The sequence below is a fragment of the Pipistrellus kuhlii genome, unplaced genomic scaffold (genome assembly GCF_014108245.1).
Source record: "Pipistrellus kuhlii isolate mPipKuh1 unplaced genomic scaffold, mPipKuh1.p scaffold_m20_p_5, whole genome shotgun sequence".
NCBI classification, from domain to species: domain Eukaryota; kingdom Metazoa; phylum Chordata; class Mammalia; order Chiroptera; family Vespertilionidae; genus Pipistrellus; species Pipistrellus kuhlii.
This window is the reverse complement of record NW_023425551.1, coordinates 10,954,148-10,978,867: the sequence shown is the minus strand read 5'-3', so window position 1 is coordinate 10,978,867 and position 24,720 is coordinate 10,954,148. Positions and strand designations below refer to the sequence as shown.

At 38.9% G+C, this 24,720-nt stretch overlaps 1 protein-coding gene across 2 annotated transcripts in view; it reads right to left on the bottom strand.

The window, feature by feature from the left end:
- The window catches only part of NKAIN2 (sodium/potassium transporting ATPase interacting 2), a 741,160-nt gene that overhangs the window by 572,919 nt on the left and 143,521 nt on the right, over positions 1–24,720 (bottom strand). The window lies entirely within an intron of this gene.

The following is a 24,720-nucleotide window of genomic DNA, read 5'->3' as shown; positions in this document are numbered from 1 at the left end:
ACTGAAAGACATGGTCTCTGCTGACATACAGCTGAAGAAACAACCAATTCAGAAGACAAATGTTTAAGTGTTGGCTTGGGGCTGTCATGTGGGCTGCAGAATAAAGCTAAAACAATTATTAAAAAAATGAAAAGGAAGACATAATAAGAGAGCATGAAAACCATAATGTAAAAGTTCATATTCAAATTTATAAATGGATAGTCTTCGGTGTGCCCCCCCCCCCTCCTATTTTATCCTGTAGAAATTCAATGGAGGCTGATCGCCCCTCTCCCACAATACCTCTCTATGCCATTCTGAATGAAATCGGCACTCACCGATAGAGTGAAGTAGTGATCTTTGCTTTAAATCGCTCTAGCGGGCGACACCATCCATGCACCCTTTTTCGGTGCAGGGGCAGGCAGACTTCTGTGTTGATCCTCAGTGACCCACACCCTCCCAGAATCATCTCGTCTTGGGTAGGAGAGATACTGTGAACATCGTGAGCCCTACCTCCCTGATTGGGTTGTTTGGTGCACCTGGTTTGAAGAAAGCACAAGCGTCTCCAGTAGGCCTTGTCCAATCACAAGAGCGCTTTCCATCTGAGGCAGACATCAGAGAGAGGGGGCAGAGATGGGAAGCGTGGGCGGGAAATTCCTTGCCACTGACAAGGAGCGCTGGTTGCCTCTAAAAGCTGAGAACAGCCCTGGCTAATAGCCAGAAAGAAAGCCAAAGTCTCAGGCCGATCTTTTCCAGAAACTGGCCCCTGCCATGAGCACGTGAGCCTGCACGGATACCCCGCGTCGCAGATGCTAACACAGTTCAGCTGCCACCTTGATTGCAGCCCGTGAGAACCTAAGCCGAGGAACCAGCCTCATCAGGCTAGTCCCTCCGGGAGCTAAGAAACAGGTGTTTGAAGGCACTGCTGGTTTGCAAACTGGCCCCTATACCCGCAGGGCAAGAAGAGATCTGAGAATGAGGGGGAGATGGCCGTTTCCACCGGCAAGGGGACTTATATATAAGCTTGTCTTGGCCTCAGGAGGACTCCATCTCTGTCCCTGCCCGCCAGAATCTTAGAAGTTTTCAGAGGCTTAACTCAGCGCAGTCACGTCGCATGGACCATTGGGATGCTCCCACCACCTCCCGCTTTGAGGGCTACCTCCTTGGAACAGCGCCCTCTGTGGGAAGCTGACAGAACACATATTCAAGGACAGAGGAGGGGTGAGGAGCCAGCTGGAGGTCAACCAGCAGTCACATTCTCTGGATGACCTCCTGTAGCAGACAGCGTGGTAACTTGCCATACAGCAACAGAAAGCTAAGTAGGTGTCCCAGAAAATGTGTGCACACTTTAACAGTGATAGCTCACTTAATGCTCACTCCTGTTCAGGTTTAACTGATTGGAAATACTGGGTGAGGCCCCACTAAGCGCTGAGCAAAGAAAACTTATCCTAAAGTGCCACTAGACTTCTTTTTTAATGGGGATACATAAATAATAAAAGTTTAGGGTACAAAACTAGCAATAGTCAACAAATTGAGGGTGCATAAATACCGAAGGAAATGATTCTTGATGTTCGTGATTCCATGGCTCCACCTAATTGGCAGTGCCTGAGCCAGAACAGTCTTCAGTTCGAAAACAGGCACAGACAAAATCAAGTATTCATTTCGGTAGATGCTTTTAAATTTTGAAAAGGAATTGTACGTTAATAAACACTGACTTTATAATCATTCAGAGTTTGTGTACATTTTTGGGAGGACATCCTGAATATATGCATTCCACAAATGGATTATCAGGGAAATGTAAATACCTTTAAAATGCCTAAAAGGGCACTACTCCTTCCCTGTCCATGAAAATAAAGGGCGAGCAAAAGTAGGTTTACAGTTGTGAGTATGCAAAACATAGTTTATTCTTGTATTATTATTTATTACTTATTTTATTATTTTCTGTATGAACAACTGTAAACCTACTTTTGCCCACCCCTTTATATAATATACAATGTCTGTTTATCTACTGTTTTGGGCAATACTTGGGACAAAAGCCCACGGGTGTTCACTAAGGAAAATACACATGATGGTAATCAAGAGTTGAAGCTATGACACATCTCACAAATCAGATATGAAAGAGATGTTTCTCTACTTCCCTATTTCTTATTCTATTTATTGAGCCTCTGAAATATAAGTGAACTTCACTATGCACTTTGCTACTTGTTAGGTGCTTAGTGCATAATGAGGCTCACTACATATTTCTTTACTTATTTTTATTTCTTTAACTTTTTTTATTTTATTGTTTAAAGTATTACAAATAGTACTGGTAGTACATATGTTTTCTTTTTCCCCTCTGACCTTCCCCCGGCCTCCCCTACTCACTACATAGTTATTTGAATGAAACAATGCTAACAGTGTGTTGTGCATCTTTCCAGATTGTGAATGCAGGTAAAAATGTTTGTAAATTGAATCACACCATCTATGTTGTGTTCCATTTTTGTTCAATAGGATGTATGAATGTTTCCAAGTTTCCAAGAGAGAGAGAGAGAGAGAGAGAGAGAGAGAGAGAGAGAGAGAGGGAGAGAGAGAGAGATATCTAACTCATGAATAGGAGACAAACAGTTTCAGGAGTACATGCACCAATTGAGAATAATATGGTAGTAGATACAATATTATTTTTAAGTTTTGATATTGCAGTGTAGGTCAATATTCACATTTTAGATTCTTATGTGAGATATGAATTGTATTTTTACATATGTTGAAGTTATGAATAGCATACCATCTCACACATTTTCCAAAGCCTTGGAAATTTATAAAAGTATATGTAAAAAATTAAGTAAAATTATGTAATAAGTTAAGTAAAATTAAATAAGTAAGAGAAGTAACAACAATAAATAATAATAAAATAATAATAATAATACCACCTGAGCTTTCACTTTAAAGAATGGAGAGTCTCTGACAAAATATTGGCCCACCTTTATTTACTAAAATTTAGCAAACAAAGGAAAATCATAAAGAAACACACTCCATGAAATTTTCCATTTCAATTTATAATAGAATATCCTAACACTTAATATTGTGAAGAGAAAATATATCCTCAACCATTGCCCCTGATTTGGTTGCAAATCAGAACTACCAAATGATATTTAGGTCACAGCAAACACCATAAACATCTGCTGATTAGACAAGCAGTGGATAAGGGAAAATAGGGAGAATTAGAATATCCTTAGTAGGTAGATAGGTACACACACGTGATCCTGCAAATTTACAGACTTGTATGGTGAGGACATCGTATCTCTTTTGATTCAAGTACACTGGTAATCCCACATCCGACTTCCAAGTAATACATCAGAACCAAGGCCCCCTGACCAAGCCAAGTCCCTGCCTAGGGACAGGAGCTCAAGGCTCACCAGGCAGACCTCATTCCACACAGTCTCAGTAATGTCAGGGAGCTAGTTTAGGTCTTTGCTGGGCATCTCAACTAGAAAGTCCCACAGGCATTTCCAAATCAATCTGTCCAAATTCAAAGTCATTTTATTCCCTGCTGTGAGACTGTTTCCTTTCCTAAATGTTCCCTGTCATAGTTAACAGCCCTCCTACTTTACCAAGCTAGACCTTCTGGCATTTTCTTTGATCACTCAGATCCCCAATCCCACAGCCTGGCACACAGCAGGAACAGAATAACATTATGTAAATGAAAAGGGGGGGGGGGGATGAAGGAAGGAGAGAAGGGAAAGAACAGGGGAGATGGAGAGAAAAAAGGAAAGATGAAGGAGTTTCTTTCCATTTTGGGGTTAGATTGCACATTTATATTGCATTTCCACCTGACCCTTGGACAGGTACTTGCTATTTTTTATTTGATTATTGCAATAGCCTTTTGACTTGTCTCCCGCCACCTGTCCACCATTCATCTCTCAGAACTGCTATCCTGCCATTAAATTTATCATTCTTGAACAGTGTCTTTTATAGTAATGGTCACCTCTGGTTTAAAAATATACTTAATAGGTCCCACTATTTATGAATCTATTCAAACTCCTTAGCTTACCTTAGGCCCTTAAAGTCCTATTCTTAGTATGCTTTTATAATTCCATCTCTAGCAGCCCAAAAACCAAACCATTTCCCACTCCAATAGACACCAAAGTCACGCAGAGGCACTTGTGACTTGGACCCGGAGCTGTTGCCACAGTCTTCCTTCTGTGTTCACAAGTGGAAATCCTTACTCCTTCCCAAGTAAACCCTGTGTGGTTAAATCTCTCCTCAGCAGTCAACCTCAGAGTTACTTCTCTAAATGTTTCTTTGACACTTTCAGAATTAAGAAGCACCACCCACTTGGTGTGTCTATAAAAGTTTAGGTCTATGACGTATCCATTTTAATCGGAACATAACTAATGCTAGCACATGATTGTATATTCTGGGATTCCCTGGGGTGTCAGCTCCTCTGAAGATTGACCTTTACACGTGCAGCACCCAAATCAGAGCTAACAACAGTTCTGCAAATATCATACTATTTAGTTATCTGGGAATTCTTTTCTAGATAAAAAATTAAGTCACATGGCAGTAACATTTTTGATAGACCTAATGGAAGTGTTTAAGCTTATGGAAATGGGCATATACTTTTAACTTTACTCTCCACACAGCATTGCAGTGTTCCAGGAATCCTCACCTCAGTGGTAATCAGCATCGCCACCCCCACCCCACCCCCAGTTCACTCTGATACTGACCAATCTTTATAAATACTAACATAGTAAGACATACTGATCTGGACCCAACAAAACATCCCCATACCTTCTGCTCAATCTGTCTGTTTGATATCTCTCTCTCTCTCTCTCTCTCTCTCTCTTTCTCTCTCTCTCTCTCTCTCTCTCTCTCCCTCCCTCCCTCCCTCTCTCTCTCTTTCTCTTTCTCTCTCTCTCTCTCTGCCATTAGAAGAGCAACCAGCCTGATCCTATCTATATGTATAAAAGCCTAAGTGACTGGCCAACTGGCTGGTAGCTATGACATGCACTGACCACCAGGGGGCAGAAGCTCAATGCAGGAGCTGCCAAATGACAGCAACTTTGCAAACTTTGCCAAGTGCCCTCTCACCCTATGGGACCCCTTGGGGGATGTCAGACTGCCAGTTTCAGCCCAATCCCTGCAGGCCATGCCAAGTGACCCCACCGGTGCATGAATCCATGCACTGGGTCTCTAGTAAGAGAAATAAAACTCTGTGGGCTGTATATAAAACTACCCATGTTCTTCCTCTCCTGAGAGCATTAAGTTTGACTTCCATATTTTCTGCTCTCAAAGTAAGAGGACCAGAGAGTGGCCAATAGGATGGTCTGCCTTTACAAAAGACATTTGCTAAGCCAGAAATGCGCATTGTGGAGCAAGCCGACATACATGAGCCCACCTGGAAAATATCTTGTTTTCCCTGGTCAGAAAGACTCTAACTGATCAGGATTATTCTGGTCTAGGCATAAAGCCCACAACTAGATGACACCATTCCTTCAGCACTGCTTGTGTTGTCTATGTAAATTAGTACATTTACATACATATTATTGGGCTCCTGTGATAAAGAGATAGTCACCATTAAAGACTAACCTGTCCACAAGGCAGGGAAGGATTAGCAGACAAAGAAAGATAACTTCAAGTAGCACAGAACACCCCCACTTAATCCCAGATCTCTCTTTTATTCCATTCTTCTTGGATCGTGATTCAGCATTATGAAAGTCCACTAAGGGATCAGAAGTTCTACAGAGAGTAAGTGTCCCCTAAGCCTCGCCTAAATAATTAAACAGAACTGACTTAATCACTCCAAAGCTTTTCCTTCTCAAAGATGGCACTCATTTTAGTATTCAGACCTGGTTTGGAAGTTAACTCTGCTGCCCAAACTGCAGAATGCCTAACATTCATAGTTCTAATATGGCGTTACTCTTGGGCATTAGCGACATGGTATAAACTGCTGGCATTTACAGAGTACTTAGCAGTGATACCAGTAAATCAAGATGACATTTCGGCAACACATAGGTTTTAAACCTCTACCTCACTCACCCTCTGTCCTAACCATTAGTGATGCATAATTGAAATCTTAATTCTCACTGACTTAGGCAAAGTCAAACCACTTTAGGAAACTATAATGCTACCTGACATGCATGACCTTTTTTATTAAAATAACTTGTCACTTTTACAAATGCCCCTTCCATATCTCATTAGCAGCTTCACAGCCTCTAATCTTCAAAAGATATTTATTTCAGATGCCTAGAAAATCCACTTTCCTCTTGGAGGTGTCACTAGAATAATATTTACCTATATGTTATTAGCAAGAAGTATTCTGGCTTCTATAATGAAACATGTCAAAGACTCAATAGCAATTATCAAAGCATCCCCAAAGATCCAACATGTCTACATGAACATCAAATTCAAAAATATTTCCAATTTATCAAGAGCTCTCTGAAAATGCAAACGTTCACCAGTGACTGCCTAGTACCTGTATCCTAATGTTGACTAGCAATTCGGTAGACAGTTGCCAGAGATATTGGATGACATTTAAGTTACAGAGAAAGAGAAAGACAAACACAAGCGAGAGCTGTATCCTTTACTGGGGCTTCATGGCCTTGTCTTTATTACTCATTTAAACCAGGGTGCGCTCACAAGGGTGACAAGGATATAAAGAAAAATATAATCTCATTCCATAGAGCATCTCTTAGAGTTTACTGATCTTCCCAAATGGCATGGGGCAACGAGGACCACATGTCAACCCACAGTAAAGATGAAGAGCAAAATATGCTGTGCGTGCAGTGCAATGGGATTTTAGTTTTTCATAATAATCTTTCCTGGTCCTACTTGGGTAGGTGGGCCTTCTTAAGTGGAAATCAAAGAACTAGCCAGAGAGGTCATTCTCCTCAGTGCTAGATGGCACAAACTATTGCACTTACAAAGGATGTGAGCTCGGACATCATTTGGTGACTAAGATCTCAAGATTTTCAAATGCATCAGAATACTGGTGAACCCCAAGAAGTCTTGGTGACCGTCTGGTAGTGCAGTGGATAATTTAGGCCAGACATGTGTTATGTTTTTGCACACACATGGATGCCATACCTCACATAAATACTATTCGGAAAGACTGCAGCTCAATCACTTGATAATAAATTCTATCACCTTGTCAGCATCTAGAAAGCATAATTTAAATTTATTATTTTCCAATGACAAGCTATTGAAATAAAATATTTTAAAAATACACAAGCTTGTCTGAGAGTTAGGCATTGCCCAGCTCAAATCAGAATTGATGTTTGGTCCTGAGAGAGAGAAGAACATAAAATAAATTTTTATACAATTACACCGGGCAACAGTCACAAGCATAATTGCTCAGGATTTATTCCTGCAAGTGATAAATAATTATACAGTATCTCTTTCATCTTAGTATTCCTCCTAAGGAAAGTGTGGGATTCAGTCGATATTCAAACCCTTGATTCAATGCCATGATTTCCATACCTATAGGATAAGTCAGTTACATTCATATACTTTGGTAAGACGTTTAAAAAACAAAAATGTGTCATCCTTGATTGAGAAGGCAGTAAGACCATAGCTATTTAACCACGAAGGTAATTGTCCTTATACATATTGAATTATTGAATGTATTGACAATATATTCTGCCCTGTACTAACAAGTCAATCAGTTGAGAATAAACCTTAATGAATATATATATATATATGTGTGTATGTGTAATATGTGTGTGTGTTTACTTATTCACACAAACACATGAATATTTGAGCTTTATAAACTAAAAACCATACAAATAAAAAACAAATAAAAACCCCTGAGTGTTACCTTTGTTATTGTTTTTAATTAAGTTGCTCTGTAATGCATTCATTTTCTGGGAGACTATGATAAAGCCAAGTTACATATTTGATACTATACATCAACACAGATGGTTAGAATGAACATTCACTGTTTGATGCTTAAATTTGCATTGTATCATAGTAATAACTGTTAATAGCCTAACTCTATTTACATTTTGCCTGAAAGTATGAAGTTCAATTGACAACTCTAAAATGATTTAATGTTACAAATTTTAATGCATTTACAGACTCACAATTCAAGAGGAAAAATGGTACATATATTTATAATTTGTTTAATTTGTATTTTAACCACCATTTATTTAGAGTCCTACAGGCCTCTGGGGCTCTTCACTTTATTGACCTAAATATAATATGAGAAAACCAACAGAGACCAATTGCAATTGAATAAAAACATTCAAGATCTAATTTGATATGTATCTAACAAAAACACAAGAAAGCGTAATTCTTACAAGATACATTTTAAATTAATGTATAGTGGAAATTTAAGTAAAGGGAAGAATTGTTTTTAATGATAATACAGAAAAGGATGAATATTTGTGAGTGAAAAGCAGCATAGTAATATTTTAAATTGATACACACGTGTTTGAACTGCTTATCATGCCCATCTAGTATCATATATTCTTCCTCAAAATACATGTGTCATCCAACATATTGGAGAGTTTGTTCAAATAAATTTGTATGAATACATGCTTTCATCCAAAGAGAGTTAAAATAAAAGAAAAAAAAATGAATCAACTGCTTAACAGAAAAGTATGAGTAATGCACTTTTTTTGTATGCACAGCTTATACGCTACATTCTGAATTTAGAAAATATATCTGCATAACCCATTGTTATTCCTATGCCAACTGTCCAAGGATGTCTGAAGTGCAAACATGGCCAAGATTACAGAAGAAAGACTCTCTGCATTCATTAAACTAACTGTTGAAGAAAGGGCTTTGATAAGATATAAGTAATTAGCAAGAAAATCTGTCTTACATGTTAGTTAGCATATTTTTCCTAAATGAGATATATCTTATAATCACTACTGAGTTAGAGCCATCTTCTTGATAGAGAATCATTCAACTAAAAGGAAACCCTTATATATATATATATATATATATACATATATATATATATATATATATATATACACACACAATTCTTATCACCCTGAACTGGTTTTCTGTTTTCAATTTTTAAATCCCTAATAGAAACCGGATTTTCTGATTTTAAGTTAATGTCAACATTAATGTTAAAATGCACTTATGAATGGGAGGTTAATATCCCACATTTCTTTTCAGATTGTTCTAAACTGAAGAATGTCAGACCAAAACAGTCTGGTGGGTAGAGGAGAGTGAACATCGCCAATGTGCTGCATGCCCCTATCTTATCTGTTCTAAATCCGTAGAAATTGAATTGCATCAACAATGACACTGAAATGATGGAAGGGGACATTTTTCACAGCTCTATATAATTTGTATGCTTTGATTTTCAACTCATTCTTCTTGTAAAAAAAAAAAAAAAAATGTTGCTTCCCACATAGGGAAGTAGTATACCCTAATCATGGCCACTTGTGAATATACTAGAGGCCCAGTGCATGAATATTCATGCACTCAGGAGGTGGAGGAGGATCCCCTCAGCCTGACCTGTGCCCTATTGCAGTCCAAGCCCCTTGGGGAATGTCCAACTGATGATTTAAGCCCGCTCCCTCAAGCTGGCAGTCAGACATACCTCTTGGAGCCTGGGAGCCCTCTGGCAGGCAGGGAGCAGACCTAAGCTGTTATTCGGACATCCTTAGCACTACAGCAGAAGCAGAATAAGCTCCCACCACTGCCGCCAATGCACTGGGCAGCCATGATCCGGCTTCTGGCTGAGCAGTGCTCCCCCTGTGGAAGTGCACTGACCACCAGGGGGCAGCTTGTGCACTGAGTGCCTGCCCTCTGGTGGTCAGTGCGTGTCATAGCAATGGGTCATTCCCAGTCATTTTGCCCTTAAGGTCAATTTGCATATTTCCCTTTTATTATATAGGATGATAGGTGATGGTTAATTTTAAATGTCAACTTGGAGGATTGACATGTGGAAAAGCCTCATCCAATGAGGTGAAAACCTGAGTAGGACAAAAAGACTGGCTTCCCAGAGGAAGAGAGAATCTCTAGCAAACTGCAGACTATAACTCCACTACTGGCTATACTGGTCTTGAGCCTGCCAGTCCACACTGCAGACTTAGAACTCACCAGCCTCCATAGTCACATGCACCAAATCCGACTCTCTCTCCCTCCCTCCCTCTCTCTCTCTCTCTCTCTCTCTCCAGTCCACACTGCAGACTTAGAACTCACCAGCCTCCATAGTCACATGCACCAAATCCGTCTCGATCTCTCTCTCTCTCTCTCTCTCTCTCTCTCTCTCTCTCTCTCTCTCTCTCTCTCTCTATATATATATATATATATATATATATATATATATATATATATATATATATATATATATATCAGACATGCGGGCTATTGGTTCTTAATACCTGGAGAAACCTTACTAATAAATGTTGTCAAGACCAGTAAGTTGCAGAAATTATTTCCATAAAGGAATTTTTTTATCCATAATTGAGTTGTACTTCAGAAAGCTCTCCTTGTACATGAGAATATTTTAGTTGTGGCATGATTCATTTATGCATTTTCTTACCCACATGGAAATAAGAAAATTCTGTACTTTTTTTTTTATATATTCAGGTGGAAAAGGGGAAACATAAATTGAGTAGTGGATTCCCTGAGCATTTCCATTCCCTTTAAACATGTATTATAGCATTTCTTCAAACCCAGTTTAGTCACCATTTGTTACTTCTTAGACCGTATTATTTTATTTTATCCACTTAACCTTATAGAAAGAATGCCTAACAAGTAGTTCAATATTTCCCTATTACTTATAATGGGTTGTTGGCAAGACGGGTTAATGACTTTATTTTTCTGCTTTGATTTTTAAAGTTTCCCTCTCCTTCCACTTAATAACTAAATATAAGCTAAAATGAGGAAATAAATGGATTCAGGTCCAGAAAATTAATTCTTTAATGAGGGGTAGCTGCAGAAGTCAAGTACACTAACATTTCATTATTATAAGCATGACAAGTGCTTTATCTTCTCTTACCTTCTGCAAGACACACTCTCTCAAGAACAAGACAAAATGTTAACAAGTGATGTACAGGCAATATCTTAAGAAACTTCTCTAAGATCTATTAAATTTTCTGTTAGGACTTAAAAAAAATAGAAGACACTGTCTGCTTTAATATCAGTTCCATTTCAATGGTCCTCAGGGCCCTGCTCCAACTCAGTTGCATAATCTTACGTCTGAGTCAGCTGACCTTTCCCTGGAGAACTGATTATACCAAAAAGTACATTCCTCGATTCAATGGTCAACCTTTTGCCTGCACGAACTGGAAACTCAAACCAAAATGCCAATGCAGTAGGCTTATATTTTGACACTGTTTTTGTCTCCAATTATTTGGAGAATTCAGATACTCTATGTATATGCACAGTCTGTGATCTCCATTGAAAACGTCACGGCCTCTGTCAAAGCCACTAAAAGAGATGCTTGCAAGAATCATGTTAATTTTTATTTTAACTGATACAGTCATTTCCCCTTGAACACACATAGTTTTAATATAAAGGAAACAGAAACACAGCAGGAACCGATCAAGCCTGCTGCGGTCCTCATTTCAAAGTTCATCGGGGGGAAAAAGACCTTATTTCTTGACTTGTTCTCCTCTTTCAGAGAAAATAGTTTTTTTTAGAAGAATTACAGTTTTGCTAATATTGGGAGACACAATGGCACTCAGCTCAGGCAGCTCTAGAAGATTCAAAGCATTCTTTGTGCATCCTGTAATGCTTCATAACGTACCTATTCAATTCCCTCTTTATTAGGATGTTCTCATTCTGATCTAATAACATTCTCTATAGATGAATGGATAGGTATTCAAGCTTCATTTTCCTCATTTGTAACAAAGCACTTCTACTTTCACTTTTCTTTCTTTTTTTGTTTTTACAACAAAAAAGTTTTATGACTTTTAGTCATAATATCAAAATTTTCTAGGAAATGTTGTTCTTTCCTAACTATTATGCTTTATTAAAAAAAAAAAACCTATGGGATTTATCTTGATTAAATAGCTTTACTTTATTTTTAGGGCTGTGTAATTATCACAACATTGAGTTCTGCCCTCTATAAGAAGAGTCCTGCCTTCAAACATTTTGGCCAAGTATCCAACAGAATAGCAGGATTCATAAATATGGTAAAATAGCTCATAATATTTCATGAATAAAATCTGTGAACCTGAAATTATGGAGAGAAACCCAGAAAGCAAACTTGGTCATGCTATGGTGATAAACTCTGATTTTTACCATTGAATGTGAAGTCTAGGAATCTTCAATTTAAATCATCTACTGCTATCCAGTAACCTCTCTTCTATACACAAGAAAGAGATAGGCTACACAAGGACATATGCCTTCCTCTGCCCTTTGAGTGTCTCTTCCCTCTCTCCTGGTGCCTTTCCCCATTTCTTCCCCTCTCCAAATTCACTTCACACCTCAAACCCTAGCCCATATCTTATTCTTTGGGGATGTTTTATTTAATTTGGTGTTTTTAGCTGTCAATAAGAAGCTGTTAGCCTTAAGGTGTACATATAGCTTGAGCATGCGGAGTCATAAAACAATAAGCTCTGATAGTGAAATTAGACTTCATGGTTTCTAGCAGGAATAATGTATTTGGAAGTTAACAACCTTATCCCCAGATGACACTACAGCACAGAGAAGACTGCTAAGAGATGAAGCCAGAACTCTCCTGGATCAATTGTTTAAATGTTAGATTTTTTTCAAACACACAATGTTTATTTTGGTATCTGAAGAACAAAGAATATCCGGCAGCAAATATAAAATTTATAAAATATATTCCTCTCTGATTTGAGAGTATTGAGCCCCTAGTTTATTTGGTTAATAATATTAAATTTAGAAATACTATGTGCTTACCATGTGTCAGATAGTTTCTAAGCACAATATGTGTTTTCTATCATCTGTGTAGAGCATATGACTGCTGTATATCTATCTATGACAGGCCAAAATCAACAGCCCTATGATCTACACAGCAGGGAATAGGGTCTGTATCTGTTAGTCAGAGAGTAAATGATGGAGGGCCAAAAGTAGAAAAAAATATTATAGGCTTATGAAAATGTTTGTGGGTTTTAGCAATGGTAGGAACAATTATATGCTGCTAGTAATGGGTCAACAGGGACTTACTCCAAGCTGACACAGTGCTCTGCCGTCTTATACAGCTTTCTACAACACCCAAAAGTCCAACAGTTCAATTATGTTTTTTTTTTTCTTTCAATCACTCAATAATGTTTCAGACACTGGGCTAAGTAGCGGTATTTTCAGTAACTGAGATGTAAGCACCTATTGTCAATTTTCACAGTATATTAAAGACATTTGCATTTTGCAATTAACCTTCCACTGTGCTATTTGTCACCAGAACCCCTTGAGTTCTTTCATGACCTAAATCAAAGACATATTAAAAATTCACATTTATCACATCTGAATAATAAGATATATATGTTGTACAGATCGTCCAGAATACAAGTAAATTTTAAAGCCTTAGTTTCACCTTTTTAAAGCCTTGTTAGAACTCTGTCAACTTTTAATATATGGACCTGCATACACCAGAGCTAAACTCTCGAGTGGGAAATGGATATATAACCTGTCTGGATCTCACTACATTTCACTTGTCCAGGAGGCAGGAGAGAACTGGTAAGAACATTTTTCAAACCCTCCCAATGCCAGTCAACACTGTAGCTAATAACTGCTTAATACAGATGTGATAGGGGTAATCAGCTTGCCTAAAGGACACACTTTTACCAAAATACTTCAGAAGCAGCAGCCTAGAAGGTTAAAGGTGCCAGGTTCCATCCAAACCAACACAACGAGATTGACTAGAAAGCAGAGAAAGTGTCCATCTTGACAGGGCAGTAATAGTACAAGCAAACTTCACTGAAGCGTGTAAAGTCAGCATTAAAATACAGTGCAGTTAAAATAATTATAATTAATATATGCAACACACATAATTAAAATAATTACTTTTATGTTCTTTCTACACTAAACATTCCCTTGTCAGAGAAACCTTAGCTACCTAAAGTAATGCTACATCTACTCTCACCCTGCCTAAACACTCTCTAATCCTGCTGCATTTTGTTTACGTAGTTTTAACACCACTTGTATACTATCTACATATAGTACTGATTACTAATTTCCCCCAAATAGAATATTATCTTCATCAGAATAAGCACTTTTTCTTTTATACCATATTCCTAAGGCTGAAACAGCTTCTGGCATATAGTAGATATTTAATGAATATAAATTAAATGAGTGAATAATTTTGATACTTTATAAAACACATGATCACCATAGCTTATTATCCAAGCAGTTTTAAACACTGTCTTATTATGAGATAACTAATATGGTTAAATAATGGATGCAAAATAAATCTAAGATGAAATCCTCATCTCTCAAATGGGAAAATGAAGGTCCAAAAAGAATAAGTTCAGAAAGTAAATTAAGGGCTGATTCGGAGCTAGAAGGGAGGGAGGAGGCACACAGGAGGGTAGAAATGGGATTCTCTCATGGAGTTCACAGCCCCAGCACCCTGTCAGGGTCACACCCTCCACAGATAAATGTGCAACTTCTATGACTTTGGGGAGGATAGACGGCTTAGGTCTACCTGGGACAATCACTGAAATCTTCGCTACAGACTGAGCCTTTGATGTTTAATAAGGAGCAGAGATTTGAAAGGCAGATGAAGGCATTCCAGTGACTATGAACAAAGACAAGAAGGACCCAGGGAGTTTCAGTCAATGGCTGTGGGGCTCAGCTCCAGAGTTTGGACAAGTTCAAGCCTTGGACTGAAGAGATGTGCAATTCCCAGCTTGGAGGGCAGAGCCCTCCAGAACAATTATAGCCAACAGCTGTAGTTGTAAGCTTGAACCTATGGTCCAAACACGTGGCCCCACGTGCCTGAGTGATAGAGGCTGCAAGTAAACAAAGCTTGATCAGATGCATGTAATTGAGTAGCATCTAAACTCAGGAGAATGTTGTAAACATCTTGACCACGCCCTTACTTTGCCTCAAGGCATCTGGCTGTAAAATAAAGACATGGCTTGTGGGTGTTGGCTGCTGCTGGGTCCCCATCGGGGAAGCAGCATCCCAAGAGTCCCAGCTTTCATCCTCTTATCTGTCTTTTCTAAGCCTTTGAGCTGCCCCCTCTGGGTGTCACTGAACCTGGCTGAGCTGGCATGGCACATAAGGTGTCCTGGGGCTGAGTATGCCAAGGCCCTGCTGGCTCCCCACAAATGGCCAAAGTCTATTGTGAATGGAATCTCAGTATGAGCCATAGTGTAACATGTGACGCAGGTTGTGCCAGTTGACAAGGGCTCAGCCTCAGGAAATCAGGATCCAATTCCAAAGTTACAAATGAGTGATGAAACTTAAGCATTAAAAAAAAAAAAAAAATCAAATAGAAGGAAGTGTTTTTAGATGTGTTGAGATGATCCAAAATAAAGAATGTATATATTTAAATCTCTTCAGACACAAAGGAACTTGTTTAATTTTTGGAGGACTAAATGTACACTCAAGTTTTAAACATTTAGTTTCTAAATTGTCCTGCTCAGCTCCAAGATGGAACACTGGGCCACTATAAATAACCATGACCCTGGCTTCTCGCTTTGTAGCTGTGAATAATTGGAGGACCTAAGCCAGAGAAGCCCCCATCTACTCCCTGTATTCCTAGTTTTAACAGCCCAAGTGCTCCATATCCTTTTGCAATTCTCAACTTCTTTTCTCTGCCCTCACTCCTCACAGTGATTATATTGAGCACACATTTGAAAACAAAAGGTTGGGCAAGAATTCCAACAGGTGTAATTAATGTCAAGTGCTCCTGCAAGTGGCATTGCTTTCCCGCTGCCTCCTCCACCTGCTGCCTTTCCTGGCTGCCTTCTTAATGCCGTGTCCATCTGTTGAAAATGTGCATCCAGAATTCATCATTTTACATCCTGAGAGGCACCTGAGCCCTCTTCTCCTCTTGTGAAGGAGCCCTCGGAGTGTTACTTTATAGGCACAATTAGTTAAGTGCTGCGATGCCATGGAGATCAAGCACGCCAGTTCCTCAAAGCATTTTCAATATCTCAAGGTTGGTTTCTTCATATTCAGAGAGTTGGCTCAATAAAAGAGAGAACAACTGCAAACCTATATTTTGCTTCTAAGAAGAGAGTATGTGCTAAGAACTAATATTCTCTCTGTGTGTATGCATACACATTGCACATACACATATATACTCATGTATTAATAAATATGTTGCACATGCATAAATATATAAACTGGTATATCCCCTCTAATAAAAGAGAAACATGTAAATTGACCCTACCTTTGCTATACCCACAAGCCACGCCCACCAGGCAATCAGGGCGAGTATGCAAATAAACTCAACCAAGATGGTGGTTAATTTGCATATCCAGGACAGAGCAAAGCTTTGGAAAAGCAAGCAAGTGGGGAAGTGGGGCTGCAGAGAAGGAAGGGAAGCAGGTGGGGCAGAGAGAAGGGATGGAAGCAGGCGGGGCAGCGGAGACCACAGCAGAAAACCCTATTGCAGGAATCTTCCTGCAAGGGGCCTCTAATACATATATGAAGATTTTATTTCAAGTGATGAAACATTATTGGCCATGTTAAACTTCTATGTTCTACACAGACCTCCTCCCATAGGTGGAGGTGAAAAGCCACAATTAAGATTTTCCCAGCACCATTTCTGACCAAGTGTACTTCAAACATCAATGAGGACATGAAAAGCTGAAATAACAGAGAGGACAAGGTAATGTAGTAGAGGATACCTTTTAAGTTTCTTAAGAACAGAAATGCTGCCTGCCTTGGGCTTACTTAATGCATTACTAGCTGGCTTCCCAGGGATCTCAGGTAGGTACCATAAAGAGAAGAATCAGAGAAACATTATATTTATAACATAATTTGTATTTCCTACAGAGCACTTTCCATATCAAAGGAAACTCTCAGAGTTAAAGTGACTTAAAATATACACCTGTACATGAGCACACACAAATGTATTTCTGAGCGTGAACTTTGAATGGGTAGATATGGCTGTTTTTGAAGAAAATTATGAGGAAGCTACCCTAATACTTTTCAAAACATATAACAAAAATTTGCCTATTCCAGTTTCGCATAAGAGCAGCTTTGTGTGTTTTTTCCAGATGGACAAATACTTTCAGGCTTACTGCAAGGGAATATAAGTGTTGATGCCTCTATGTCGAAACTTCTCGAAAGCCAGATGACGTTTTTCTTTTTATTATTCTATAGGACTAGAGTGGTTTTTATAATACTTATGTAAACCTTGCCTTTACTATTTTAATAATTAAAGCATTAAATAATCCTATTTCAAATGAAAGCATGCCATGAGATCTAGAACCATGCCTGGGATTTTCACTGAAGTATTCCTAATACTTTGCAACAATAAGTATTTTTAAGTGAAAATAGCCTTCCGTGGTAGGCGTTGATATTAGCATTTTAAAGATGATGATCTCAAGGCTCAAAGTTGTGTGATCAACTATGTTGGGTGCTTTTGCTACACAAACACATGAACCAGGGTGCCTTGCTTCTTTTGACAGACCAACTTTTCCTAAGAAAATCCGCCATCTACAAACTCTCTTGCTGGGAAAGCTGAGTCAGGAACAGCTTCAATCCAAGCAACAAACTATTGTGCTCAAAGTGTACCACCACACTGTGCCCCCGGCTGATGCATTACAAAGGCAATCATTGTCCTGGTGAAGAATACAATACACAGGTAGTCAGATCTATAAAAGGTACTTTGGATGTTTTCTGAGTTTCAGAAAACAAGAAAGCAGCGAAGTGTCCCTGCATTTCCGGTATTCTCCCAGCCAGAATTCCCTGGGTCAGACTAATAAATGGGGCATTAACCAAAGGAAAGATTCCTGAAAAGGCCCACCATTGTTCTAGAAGTTTCAGCCAACCACAGGGCCCAGAATCACCAATGATACTCAAGCTTTTATGATCCCTGACTAGCAGGTGGCGTCAAACAATAGCCCAGATCAGGATGGGGTAGTTTTATTTATTTATTTCTTTTAAATATATTTTACTGATTTTTTTTTTAATATACAGAGAGGAAGGGAGAAGGATAGAGAGTTAGAAATATCGATGAATGATCAGATGCCTCCTGCACACTCCCTTCTGGGTATGTGCCCGCAACCAAGGTACATGCCCTTGACTGAAATCCAACCTGGGACCCTTAAGTCCGCAAGCCGATGCTCTATCCACTGAGCCACACCGGTTAGGGCAGGATGGGGTGGTTTTAGCAGTCAGCCCTATCTTGAGAGTTACAAGCCAACTAACTACTCAGGTTTGCCTATACTTATTGTATTAATCTCTCAATAAGGTGCGCTAACATACTGAGCATTTTAGCGTTTAAAAACCTTAATTAGACTGCACTTTATTGTACATCAACAATACAAGACAAAATTTAAGAATAATTCAATAAGAAATGCCAAAGCAAATCATTATGTGAATCCAAAGAAGAAAAAGCTCATATCTGATTGGAGAAAAGAGGAAATGAATCACAGACATGGTGGCATTTCAAATCTGCCTTCAAAAGCTAGATAGTATTCTGATAGATGGAAATGAGAAAGTAATTACAACAAAATGAACAAAAGCACCAGGGTGCTTACTGTGAGGAAGTTTGGAAATAAAACAGTAGTTCCGTTTTATTAAATCATAGGACATGAGTAAGGGAGTTCAGAACAGGCAATTTAAAGGAATGGATGCCGATTACAGGGTCTTGAATAATCTGATAAAAAGTTTGAGCAAAATGTGGGCAGCACTGGGAGACAACAGACACTTCTGGACCTAGAGTAAGGGGCTTTAACATGATAGACTACATGTGATCATCCCCAAACCAAACTTCCAGTTCTATCACACTAATCCCCAATGTTGTCAGAATATTTCTAACCTTGCCTTTCACTGTAAACTGTTAGTCACCTATTACCGACAAGTTTATTATCTCCCCTTCTTTTATTAAAAAATATATTTTATTATTTTTTCAGAGAGGAAGGGAGAGAAATAGAGTTAGAAACATCGATGAGTGAGAGAGTCATCGATCAGTTGCCTCTTGCACACCCCCTACTGGGGATGTGCCCACAACCAAGGTACATGCCCTTGACTGGAATCGAACCCAGGACCCTTCAGTCCACAGGCCGACGCTCTATCCACTGAGCCAAACCTGTTTCGGCTATCTCCCCTTCTTGATAACCAAGTCCAAGCTGCTTCCCCACCCCCCCCAACCCCCATCTCTGGCTATTTTAGGAAGTTTCTGGATTCAGTAACTACAGAGGTGGCCAGGATAGAACTAAGGAGGATGTCACTTATGGGATTTCCAGTGGCATGAGGTGGGCATATTGCTCAAAAAAAGGTCACATGTGCTAGCAAGACATTCTAAGTCCTGAGGGAAGTGAAAGCTAAATACACAGATATTCTGCATACAAGGAAAACAGGCATAGAAAACAGGGGCTCTGTAGCAACAAGCAATAAAGCCTAAGGGAAAATGGTTGCCTGGTCAATACATTTAAGCACAGACAGACTCAAACTTAGATGAGAAGATGGGAGATGAGTGTTCGGTACAAGGTGAGACCATGAGCAAAGGAATAAGACAGGAGCCCAAGTAGCAGGACCAGGGAGCAAGGTTGGCTTGCCACGGGTAAGGACTCACGGAGTTTGCAGTGTGGGCTGGGCTGGTGCCAGCAACAGGAGTGGAGCTGAGCCTCCAGATGGGGCAAGGGAAACTATCTAATAGATGGAGCCTGGATGGATGTGGGTTGGGGAGAGTGCTGGGCAGCACTCCAAAATCCATTTGACATTTTCGCTTAAGAATTCCTTTTCAGACCTCTAATCATTTTTGGAACTTTTATATATGCCCTTTCGACATCCCCATGTCCTTTCTGTAATGGGATGAGGGAACTGAGATCTGACACAGAGATGAGAGGGGAATTATGTAGTTAAGGCAGAGACCCTTTTAAACAGCTCTTCTACCTCTGAGCTGGCATGACTAGGATTTACATTAAAAGCATCAGAGGCCGTTCAGACAGCCTTATAAAGCAATCCAATGTTGCTGACACAGAAAGTGGATACTAATTAAATCTAAGGAAAGTAGAGAAGGTTCAAGAAAAGGCAATGGGAGGATCAAGGGATGAATAAGCACTTGTATATGAACCTTGAAATGCTGACTTACCAAATTCTAGGTTATTAGAACAAAGGAGGTGAAACTCGAAGGCGGAGATGGTTTTTCAAATTAATAAATAAATAACTGATGTAGCTGATTTGTATTTTACACCGCAATGCACTTTGGGAAATCATGCCATACATCAGATTGTATTTTCCCCGAGGAGTAATTTTATAATTGCATATTTTGTTCCTGAACAGGGATTCTTTTTTCAAATAAATCAGAGATATGATCAACAATATGTTATAATAGCAAAGGTATAACAATATTAGGCCTGGATAATAATTTAAATATCATCAATATATTCCTAGTCCTTATAAAATGGACATCAACATACATGTTGCTTATACAAAGAATCCTAATGTACCATAAAACTGCACATATCATATATATTATAACTTAGCTGCCTCACAAATTTTACCTATCTAAAAATAAATATATGAGTTATAATATTCAAATTTAAATATTTAATAAACAATATTGAGTGCCTTCTTATAATTCAGTTAGACTATTTTGGAAGGCTAGTATTGTAACTTAAAATGGGTATGATACGTTTCCTTGAATATCTGCTTTCTTTTTTTAATTTTCTATTCATATCTATCTATCTCTCTATCTGTAATGTTTACTATGGTGCAAGCCTCCTTCTACTAGTAGATATTTTATAGGTACTAATTTATTTCATCCTCATCACAACACTGATACTGATTCAATTATTACCCTTATTTTGTAGCTCAGAGAGGTGAAGCCACTTGCCCAAAGTCATACAGCAATAGGGATAGAGCCAGGTTTTGAAACCAGGACTCAAACTATTACAATGCACCACCTCTCTGGATAAGCGCCTTTTCTCTCAAAACTTCTCTGTAACAAGCAGAGGCATTTCAACGGCACCTGAGCCATGTTCAAAGCTGAGTTTTCTCATTTCAGAAAGTCACTTCAACTTTCCTTGTGAGGATTTGAAGGGAAGAGTTTTACTTTGACTCTCTAGTTCACCTCTTCCTCTTTAATTTCCTCACTCCAAAAACATTAACTATTTCGTGAAAGGTAAAAGGAGGTCACAAAAAAAGGCAATTTAAAAAGTGTGTATAGTAAGCAGCTCTGATGAGGATGGTGCTGGGGTAAGCATGTGAGCTTCGTGGGCTTGCCAACTGCCATCAAATCATTCTTTTTCCTCCCCTGCAACATGTCCTCCCCCTTGTGCAAACAATCTCTTCCTGAATGAAGCAACGTCTTGACCCACCCCTGTAAGCTTAAACCACCAAGCTTATGGTAAGGGATATATATATCTGAAAGGGATATAAGAAAATGTGCTCTCACTGACCAACTTGCTCAGCCTTCTTTACCTCTACAAGATTTGGAGCCCATAGGCTATTTTACATTTTTATTTTTCTATTCAATATGACTGTATACAATCACAAAGCCTTATTATATCTAACTAGAGGCTCGGTGCACAAAATTTGTGCACAAGGGGGGTAGGGTTCTCTCAGCCCAAGCTGCACCCTCTCCAATCTGGGATCCCTCAGGGGAGCCCTCTTCAATCAGAGATCCCCAAAGGCTTAGGCCCACTCCCTGTGGTTCTCTGCTCTCTGTGGAGCCTGGCTGCTCCACGCCCGCTGCCTAGAGGTTCTCCAAGGCCCAGAGGCTCTTCACAGTCAGGTCAGGACGCTTGCCTCGTTGCTGTGGTGACAAAGCAAGCATTCAGCCCGGCTGCACACACTGCCCACTCTCAGTGGCCGCCCTCCCAGGAATGGTGGACTCCAACAGGGCTGAGGGAACTGGGCACTGCCATCTTGTGGCTATGGGTGCCACCATCTTTGTGATGGAGTGATGATTAATTTGCATGTATGTGCATGTGATACATATGTGAGAATGCACACATAATGTAATATGTAACTTAGCAAAACATAAAGATACCATTATTGGACTAGCATTACTTCAAAACTGTTGTGATGAGAGATTCAGATAATTAATCAGAGTTTAGGATAATAATTTTATAACATAGTGGAAGTGTGCCAGTGGAAGCTTTACTGAAATTAGTATTTTATTGAGACAGAAAAAAAATAATAGAAAAGTAAACTATTTAAAAACAGTTTAGATGTTCATATAAACTTTACCACTTTTTATACTATAAATTAATGAAAACAAAAAGAAAATTGTTTTGATCTGCAATATGACCATTTTATAATTAATCTTGTGCTAGCTTTGGCAGCACAAATCCTAAAATATAATTAATCTGAAGACAAATGAAAAAGAAGCATCTTATTTGGTGTATCTGAATGAAAAACCTCTAACAGTATCACAACAACCAAACACTTAGCGTTTATTTTCAAATCTTATCTACTCTGAAAGAATATGTGGTTTTCACTTGGTCATATGTTCGTATACTGGTTTGTTTTTGTTTTTTTTAATGTATTTTATTGATTTTTTACAGAGAGGAAGAGAGAGGGATAGAGAGTTAGAAACATCTATGAGAGAGAATCATCGACCAGCTGCCTCTTGCACACCTCCTGCTGGGGATGTGCCCGCAACCAAGGTACATGCCCTTGACCGGAATCGAACCCAGGACCCTTCAGTCCGCAGGCTGAAGCTCTATCCACTGAGCCAAACCAGTTTTGGCCGTATACTGGTTTATTTTTTATGAAATCCCACTATTCATCACTGTGGTCTAGAATTATGGTCTGAAGGAAAGTATCCAATGAAGGGGATTGATGAATTTTGGGAGAGCAATATTTGTATACATCACTCCAATGTCAGATACTTTCTCATTTCCTTATCTCTCCTTACATTGTTGAGAAGCAATGACTTTTTCCCAAGCCCTTTAAAACCTTATTTATGATTTCAGTTTCTATTCACTCTAGGACTTACAAGTGCTCTAAGTCAATAATAGTTTGTACGTAATATTGGGGCGTATATATTTTATCATTTTATCAATTTTTCAACCCCACCCCGCTATTGCTGACTGACAAATACTGCACTTTCCTTTTCATCACATACAGGGTGGGGCAAAAGTAGGTTTACAGTTGTGAGTATGTGAACAGATTTTATTCATATATTATTAATTCTTGTGTCATTTTCCATATTAACAGCTGTAAAGCTAATTTTACCCTGTATATACTGAAATGGGGTTCCTGGTTTAAAGTAAAGGTTTAAGAACCAATTTCTTCTTGAACAAGTCTTCTTGTAGAAATTTTATTCAAACAGCGTTTTCTAAAGTCCACCCTCTGGTGTGTGCATGTGTATGTGTGTGTGCACGTGTGTGCACATGTGTCCATGTGTGCATGCAGAGAATGGAAGAGAACAGGACAGGATAAGATACCATGAGATAAGGATAGACAAGAGGGTGGATTGCCATCACACTCACTTTGCCAGATAATCAGGTTAGTGTAAAGCTAAAGCTTGTAAAATATTATGCCAACCTTTAACTACATTAGTTCAACACTAACACTTAGCAACATTAACACTATACTTTGAGAAGTTGTAGAAAGGGGAAAAGCTTCATTTCCAGATGTTAAAAATGCATCCTTATCTATTATCCAACAGAGAGAAAATAGATTCCCACAAATGGCAAGTAGCATTGGCCATTCTTGGTTCACACCATCATCTCTCCGATATAATCTCAGACATAAAATAAAAAGGGTTTACAAGGCACTGACTATTATGAATATTCTGGCAAGTAAATATAGCCCGAGTGCTGACATAATAAGAATTCTATTAAAGATTTGCATTTTCTTATGCCTGCAAACATAAAATGTTCTGAAAGAGGAGTAGATTAGAATAGAAATGCATTATGCTGAAAAATAACAAATAATAATATGCTGGCAATTGTGCTATAATTGTTCACATTTCTTCTAAAGTGTTTTTCTAGTCCATGAGCACGTGAGCTTTAAAACAAGTTTGATTACATCCGCAGAAGTAGTTAATGAATCAAGAATAATAGTTGTGTACGGCCAGAAAGGCTTTATGTACAGTTTTAAGACGTATTTCGGTGTTGTTGTTGTAGAAAATGGGACACAGGAGGGAACTCACTGCATTTATGACACTGTGTTTTTTTTTCTTCTTCTTTGCCTCCTTTACTAAATGTTACTTCCAGATTTAGAGTCAACAATGTTCATTTCTGATCATCTAGTGCAATAGTCGGCAAACTCAGTCAACAGAGCAGTAAACCATGGCTTGAGAGCTGCAGTTTGCTGACCACTGACCTAATGCAACAGCCACTATTGCAGGCTGCAGACCTGTAGGGGGCGGGGAGATAAGGATAGACAAGAGGATGGTTTGCAATCACACTGAGGGAATGACACTCTCATTCCTGCTTTGCATAGGCCATTGCATGTGCCTCTGACACCTCCAGTGTAGGGTTGGGAAAAGATCAGCAAGCAGAAATGCCACTCACAACTATTTTTTAAATTTTTTTAAAATATGAGTGAGTTGAAGACATTTCTTTCTATCTTGAGTTCAAAATGAAACCTTGACACTATCACCTAGTTTGATAAATCCTGAAAGGAAAAACAAAAAAACACAAGGGCTACAGTAAGCCCCACTTTCCCCCACTTATCAGAGGGTCCATTAATAGGGCTCTCATTCATCTAGAATGAGAGTCTAAGACATGCTTGTATAGTAAGTGGGTCTAG